Genomic DNA, 8,630 nt, shown 5'->3' on the forward strand with positions numbered 1-8,630 from the left:
TGGTAGTGCTAGTACATATATGAGCAGTCCTATTCATATTTAATTTCGACTGCTTTTCAAAATAAATGGGCATTTATAGTTTACTTTTTTTGTATGCTGAAGATATCAAAGTCGTTACAAATTTTATGTAACTTGTTTGTGTTGCAGTGTAAAAGAGACATATCTTTCTCAGTAAATATAAGTTTCATTGTTACAATTAATTATGTTAGACCATTTTGGTACTGATAAGTGTAATGTAAAGGTACAAAATTCATCCGGTGTATAGTATTACAGAACTGTATGACTTAGAACTAAGGAAGTCGGGAGTTGCGACGGAAGCAATAGAGATAACGTTGGATTTAAGATTAGGTTTTGTTCCCTTGCATTTGGGAGTTTCTTAGTACAAGCATGATCTACACTTAAGACTTTACACTTGAGAATTCATCCCGGTACCTGTGTCGGGGACTGGATGAATGTTTAGGATGGTACAAGTGGTCATTAATGTTACTTAGATGCTAGATTTTGTAGAAAGTAAGCTTTTTCGTTATTTATTTGAGTGATGTTTTTTATAAAAGGCTAGAGGTTAATCTAGATTCTCTTTTATCTTGAATTGTTTTATAAAGAATAAACTGTAGATATTTAACGGTGAAGTTTTTCATTCATCTTTTGATCCTCGAGAAGTTTTTCCGTTTAATGGGCAACAATGAAAAAGCTGAACATTTATCAAGTAGAGACACTTTACTTCCATCCCTTAACCCTATCTTGTGTAAGGTAGTCCACACGGACCCACCCTACATAATTTTCTCAATTTCTAGATCAAATTATTTATTGGTTGTTTCAGGTGTATTCTGAGATTACAAAAATATAGTAATCATTAAGTATTTTTATTTCAAAAAGGTTTTGTATTGAGAATTAATAGATTTTCTGGAATTGTTTCAAGATAATCACAAGCTCCATGAAACAATTCGGAACATGAATGAAATTCTCTAAAAACTAAAACTGTCGGTAATTTGCAATACATAGGACTTCCTTTACAGCAAATAGATTGGTAAACTTTTACTGTGTATACCATAAATTCATAATTAGAAAATTATAAACATTTCAAAGTGTTTCTTTATCAATAAAATTTTTAAATAAAGAAATCAGAGAACTAGGCTACTGCATGTTATAATTTGAGACAAATCACTCATCAGAGATTGTTCGTAAGATGGTTTGAGTTATGCCGGAGTGTCGGCTTTACGTAGCCTAGAGATAATACTGTCTATGAAAAGAGAAATGATTTGGATGTATTTTGTTGAAAGCTTTGCCTTATTAGTTATCTTTTCTCTAAACCTTCCAAATTTAGGGTTTGAACAATGCAGTACATTAGAGATAATACTGTCAATGAAAAGAGAAATGATTTAGATATATTTTGTTGAAAGTATTGCCTTATTAGTTTTCTTTTCTTGAAACTCTTCAAATTTAGGGTTTGAACAATGCAGTACATGAATAAAAAAAACCCACTATAGGCCTAGACATGAGAACAACGATACCTCCAAGACTGAATTGACCCAGAACTTGAACGCTCTAGTGATTAAGAACAGCTGTGGCCTGATTGGTAACGTCTCTGCCTGGTGTTTGCCAGTCGGGGGTTCAAGTCCCGCTCGGACTCGTTAGTGCCATTAGTGTCTGCAACTTTACCATCCTTGTGAGCTAAGCTTGGAGTGTTTTGGGGAGCCTATAGGTCTATCTGCTGAGTCATCAGCAGCCACTGCCTGGCCCTCCCTGGTCCTAGCTTGGGTGGAGAGGAGGCTTGGGCGCTGATCGTATAATATATGGTCAGTCTCTAGGGTATTGTCCTGATTGCTAGGGCAATGTCACTGTCCCTTGCCTCTGCCATTCATGAGCAACCTTTAAACCTTTAAACCTCCAGAACATGAACGATCAGGTGATTGAAAATTCTTTTTGAAAATTTCTTGTCATGGAGATTGAGCAAATATTCAGAGATCTAACAGCTTCAAGGAATCTATATGGGTCAAGCCACACTTAATTAAGGTGACTGACATGTCCAAGACGGGTAACTAACTCAGTTTGCATGTAAAATGATGTAATTCTCACCCAGTTTAGACCCACAGAACATCGTTCTGTTGATGTTTTCATGAATTTAGTATAATTTATTGTTTATCCATACACAAATACACCTAAATACTTAGTACTAATTGTGATAAGCCAAAAGGGAAGGTTTTTGAGAACCACTAAAGAACTAGGAAAGATGTTAATGCAAAGGGAAGTTAAGGTTTAATCCAAAGAGTTCTCGACTGAAAGCGACAATCTGCACAATTTTAAAAAATTAAGCTAAAGTAGCAAAAGAACCGTCTTCTGTATCAAAATAAAGAATTGAGACCATCCAGGAAGTTGAGAAATATTTATTGATATGGATTAATGAAAAACAGCTGGCAGGTAATATTTAGAGAAAATCGTGTGAATAAGCGAAGCAAAACTCCTTCAGACATTAAAAGCGCCTGTAAAAGAAAAGGATATTTAAGATATTAGTAAAATTCTTATTGCTATCCAAGGCTGATTTTATCAATTTAGAAATATTGCCATTTATATCGTAAGGCATGAGTAGCCTTCCAGCTCAGATAAAGCAGATGCTGGGAAATATGTTTAGAATTTAAAATCTACATTAATTGTTCAGTGGCCTCTTTCCTCTTTGTAAGGGTAGAAGAGACTCTTTAGCTATGGTAAGCAGCTCTTCTAGGAGAAGGACACTCCAAAATCAAACCATTTATTCTTTAATCTTGGGTAGTGCCATAACCTCTGTACCATGGTCTTCCACTGCCTTGGGTTAAAGTTCTCTTGCTTGAGGGTACACTCGGGCACACTGTTCTATCTTATATCTTATTTCTCTTCCTCTTGTTTTGTTAAGGTTTTTATAGTTTATAAAGTTATATTTATTTCAATAACATTTAATATTCGTTGTTCCCTTTCCTCACTGAGCTGTTTTTCCTGTTGGAGCCCCTGGGCTTATAGCATCCTGCTTTTCCAACCAGGGTTGTGGCTTGGCAAGTAATAATAATAATAATAATAATAATAATAATAATAATAATAATAATAATAATAATAATAATAATAATCCCCAACAAACTTTCAACTGTGACGAAACTGGCCTCTTTTGGAATGAATTGCCTAGGAGGATTTATATCACTCATAAAGAAAAGGCTTTGCCTTGGCATAAGACTATGAAAGGCCCTCAAGGCATAAGCCTATGAAAGGCCCTCAAGGCATAAGCCTATGAAAGGCCCTCAAGGCATAAGCCTATGAAAGGCCCTCAAGGCATAAGCCTATGAAAGGCCCTCAAGGCATAAGCCTATGAAAGGCCCTCAAGGCATAAGCCTATGAAAGGCCCTCAAGGCATAAGCCTATGAAAGGCCCTCAAGGCATAAGCCTATGAAAGGCCCTCAAGGCATAAGCCTATGAAAGGCCCTCAAGGCATAAGCCTATGAAAGGCCCTCAAGGCATAAGCCTATGAAAGGCCCTCAAGGCATAAGCCTATGAAAGGCCCTCAAGGCATAAGCCTATGAAAGGCCCTCAAGGCATAAGCCTAAGAAAGGGCATCCAGGGTAGTTTTATGATGTTCATTCGGGAGCATTTAACATTTCACAATGCGTATAGCTCAATTACTGGTCATGTCTCCGCGGGACACCATTTTGGCAGAGTTGATTCCTGTTAACCAATCACCAGAATAGTAGCACTATAGCAGGTTAAAAGCTAGGAGGTCATTAACAAATTCATTAACATCATACATACCACATTGACTTTATCATATTCTTAAAGTTTTTAAGCTTTGAAGAAAAGCTAAAGAGACATTTTCTATCATGATCTTACTAAATTTCAATTGCAATGAATATTCACTATTTTGCAGTAAGACTAGTAGGCCTATTAGAACAGATGATAATGTAGAACTATAGGTGTGAGTGATTTGTGAATTGTGAATGAGAAAAAAAGGATAACTTTGATGTTACTGTCTTGCTTATCATAGGCCTACTCTGTTCATGCAAATTTAAGGATAAGATCATTTGAAAATATATTCATTTTCTGGTAATGATAATTTTTAAGGGCTTCTCCTTTATCAGCACTAATGAATATACTTACTTAACCTATATAATTTTTTTTTTATCTTATATCCTTTTGATATTAACATAAACTTGTATGGAATTTAAGCTGGCTGAATCTATCTAAATATATAAAAACAGATTTTACCGCTCAGTGCTCTATAAACTTTAAAACATATAAAATGATAGAAAGGATCATAACTCCTACGTATAAGTTTATTCCTGTAGGAATAAATAAATGTCACATGGATAATTTTTCTGTTTCTTAAGTCCTTACAAGGATAAGAAACAAGAAATTATTGTTCACCGCTCTCCAGGAATTTTAAAAGGTAGAAATGATTTAAAGGATCATAACTCCTACATATCAAAGGTTTATTCATGTAGGAATAAATAAATGTCCCATGGATAATATTTCAGTTTCTTAAGTCCTTACAAGGATAAGAAACAAGACAAAATTCTTCACCTCTCCCAGGCCAGCGTGTTTGGCATCTATGACGTCATCGAATCAGCTGATCGGAGTTCGTAGCTAGTGCACCGCTTATCCGTGTTTACAACTATAAGAGTTCTGTAATTAAATGTTATTTTTAAGTATTGCTTTCATTTCTGATATACGTGGGTGTTTGTGCGGTATCTGGAGTGCTCAAGCAATACTAGAAGCAGGAAATCAAGAGCTGTCAAGCTTTAAATTATCTGTAATTCACTAAAGACAGTGAGGCTGCAGCTTGCTGATTCATTCCTGGGCTATACCACCTCAACATCTTTCCCGGGTTAAAGCAGAATCAGGTATGTTAACATATAATATTAGGATTATTTAGACTTGGTGTTCCCACATAGTAAATGGAACTTGGATTATATATATGGTTTTATTTTATAGCTATTTCATGTGAAAAGTCATGTTTACATTGGGCATTTTCGCCCCAAATCCATTTCTGAAAGTTTGTCTGTAGGAAGAATGGTCTTGATTTGCGATACGTTTAATCTGTAGCAAGAATGGCTTTTTATTTTAGTGTATTATGAATTTGAGGGTTGTATATATGCCCCATAACTCCCTTATTTTCAACCGTCACCAAGAATACCGCATTTTAACGGTGGTCGCAGGGGGCCGTTAGGTTAGGTGGGGAAGTTTATGTAAGGAGGTGTTCTGTGCACACTTAAGTTGGAATCACAGTAGGCTTTTTTTCGCCAGCAGTAAGCCTTTGCTGCCCAAAATTGAAAACGAGAGCTTTTGCTCGAGATATTTGCTTCCCAACTAAATGGGAAGCAGCGAGTAAAAACCGCGAGCTCGACTTTGGATGTAAACAAACAAGATGGCTGCTGCAGATAGGACGTGCTCTTGCTTGGCAATCTTTGAGTCAAACAAGCCTCTAGAGATAATAAAAATCTGCTTTTTTTATCGTGTTGTTGTAGAATTCTTTAATTCACGTAATATTCCGATAATACATATTACTGTAACACTTAGAAATTTTCTGGTCGCCATGATGATGTCAGCTGATCGGTTTCGCTTATACTTTTTCATATTTGTTCCTCGAACCGTAAGATCGTAGTGGAACGCTACAACTTTATCGCTCGCTATCTTTGGCTGGAGGTTGGCGAAAACCTCAAGCAAGAAATGACTAGGATGATTCCAGCCTTAAGTTCCCGTCTTTCGTTATATGAGGTTCCGAATTTTTTGTTGTTAATCATAACTTATATGTTAGACCTTATTCGCATAATGGATTATATTGTCATTGTATTCTATCTTGATGAATTCTATTTACAACCATAGTTAAACATTTATACATTTAGGTTTTTTGATCTCTTACATTCCTTCAGTCTTTGTTACTTTACCTCATATCATAACTAAAGAGACTGATAATATTCTTGCAAAGTAATATTAAGAGATGAATTTATAAGAAGAAACATTGTGGTGTTAAAATTAGGTTAGTTTATTACCTATAGTTTTGTTAGAAAATTGATTTTAAGGATTGAGGGTTGGTGGTACAGTATGTGAATTAACTATTTTCCTGTCAAAGATGATTGGTATTTTCAATAATTTAATTTTTTGGGTCTAAACAATGAATACACATTTAAGAAAAGAAGGTTTATTGGAAGAGCACCTACAACTTAAATGTTTCGTTATTATTATTATTATTATTATTATTATTATTATTATTATTATTATTATTATTATTACTTGGTAAGCTACAACCCTAGTTGGAAAAGCAAGATGCTATAAGCCCAGGGGCTCCGAGAGGGAAAATAGCTCATTAAGGAAAGGAAACTAGGAAAATTAAAATATTTTAAGAACAGTAACAACATTAAATTAAATATTTCCTATATAAACTATTAAAAACTTTAACAAAACAAGAGGAAGAGAAATAAGATAGAATAGTGGGCCTGAGTGAATCCTCAACCAAGAGAACTCTAACCCAAGATGGTGAAAGACCATGGTACAGTGGCTATGGCTCTACCCAGGACTAGAGAACAATGGTTTGATTTTGGAGTGTCCTCCTAGAAGAGCTGCTTACCATAGCTCAAGAGTCTCTTCTGCCGTCACCAAGAGGAAAATGGCCACTGAACAATTACAATGCAGTAGTTAACCCCTTGGGTGAAGAAGAATTGTTTATAGTTAAAGTGTGGCATAAGATATTTTACCATGAATAGCATGGTAAGACATTAGTTTTTCCAATGGCAATTTGGTAAAGTACTTAGTTTCATTATTTCTAGGTAGAGTTGGGTGTGCACCCGTAAACCAAGTTTCATTATTTCTAGGTAGAGTTTGGGTGTGCACCGGTAAACCAAGTTTCATTATTTCTAGGTAGAGTTTGGGTGTGCACCGGTAAACCAAGTTTCATTATTTCTAGGTAGAGTTTGGGTGTGCACCAGTAAACCAAGTTTCATTATTTCTAGGTAGAGTTTGGGTGTGCACCCGTAAACCAAGTTTCATTATTTCTAGGTAGAGTTGGGTGTGCACCAGTAAACCAAGTTTCATTATTTCTAGGTAGAGTTTGGGTGTGCACCAGTAAACCAAGTTTCATTATTTCTAGGTAGAGTTTGGGTGTGCACCGATAAACCAAGTTTCATTATTTCTAGGTAGAGTTTGGGTGTGCACCGGTAAACCAAGTTTCATTATTTCTAGTTAGAGTTTGGGTGTGCACCAGTAAACCAAGTTTCATTATTTTCTAGAGAGTTTGGGTGTGCACCAGTAAACCAAGTTTCATTATTTCTAGGTAGAGTTTGGGTGTGCACCAGTAAACCAAGTTTCATTATTTTTAGGGAGAGTTTGGGTGTGCACCAGTAAACCAAGTTTCATTGTTTCTAGGTAGAGTTATGGGTGTGCACCAGTAAACCAAGTTTCATTATTTCTGGGTAGAGTTTGGGTGTGCACCAGTAAACCAAGTTTCATTATTTCTAGGTAGAGTTTGGGTGTGCACCGATAAACCAAGTTTCATTATTTCTAGTAGAGTTTGGGTGTGCACCGGTAAACCAAGTTTCATTATTTCTAGTTAGAGTTTGGGTGTGCACCAGTAAACCAAGTTTCATTATTTTTAGGGAGAGTTTGGGTGTGCACCGATAAACCAAGTTTCATTATTTCTAGGTAGAGTATGGGTGTGCACCAGTAAACCAAGTTTCATTATTTCTGGGTAGAGTTTGGGTGTGCACCAGTAAACCAAGTTTCATTATTTCTAGGTAGAGTTCGGGTGTGCACCAGTAAACTAAGTTTCATTATTTCTAGGCAGAGTTTGGGTGTGCACCGATAAACCAAGTTTCATTATTTCTAGGTAGAGTTTGGGTGTGCACCGGTAAACCAAGTTTCATTATCTCTAGGTAGAGTTTGGTGTGCACCAGTAAACCAAGTTTCATTATTTCTAGGTAGAGTTTGGGTGTGCACCGATAAACCAAGTTTCATTATTTCTAGGTAGAGTTTGGGTGTGCACCAGTAAACCAAGTTTCATTATTTCTAGGTAGAGTTTGGGTGTGCACCGGTAAACCAATTTTCATTATTTCTAGGTAGAGTTTGGGTGTGCACCAGTAAACCAAGTTTCATTATTTCTAGGTAGAGTTTGGGTGTGCACCAGTAAACCAAGTTTCATTATTTCTAGGTAGAGTTTGGGTGTGCACCGATAAACCAAGTTTCATTATTTCTAGGTAGAGTTTGGGTGTGCACCAGTAAACCAAGTTTCATTATTTCTAGGTAGAGTTTGGGTGTGCACCGGTAAACCAAGTTTCATTATTTCTAGGTAGAGTTTGGGTGTGCACCAGTAGACCAAGTTTCATTATTTCTAGGTAGAGTTTGGGTGTGCACCGGTAAACCAAGTTTCATAATTTCTAGGTAGAGTTTGGGTGTGCACCGGTAAACCAAGTTTCATAATTTCTAGGTAGAGTTTGGGTGTGCACCAGTAAACCAAGTTTCATTATTTCTAGGCAGAGTTTGGGTGTGCACAGTAAACCAAGTTTCATAATTTCTAGGTAGAGTTTGGGTGTGCACCGGTAAACCAAGTTTCATTATTTCTAGGTAGAGTTTGGGTGTGCACCAGTAAACCAAGTTTCATTATTTCTAGGTAGAGTTTGGGTGTG

Source organism: Palaemon carinicauda, chromosome 4 (genome assembly GCF_036898095.1).
Source record: "Palaemon carinicauda isolate YSFRI2023 chromosome 4, ASM3689809v2, whole genome shotgun sequence".
Classification (NCBI taxonomy): Eukaryota; Metazoa; Arthropoda; class Malacostraca; order Decapoda; family Palaemonidae; genus Palaemon; species Palaemon carinicauda.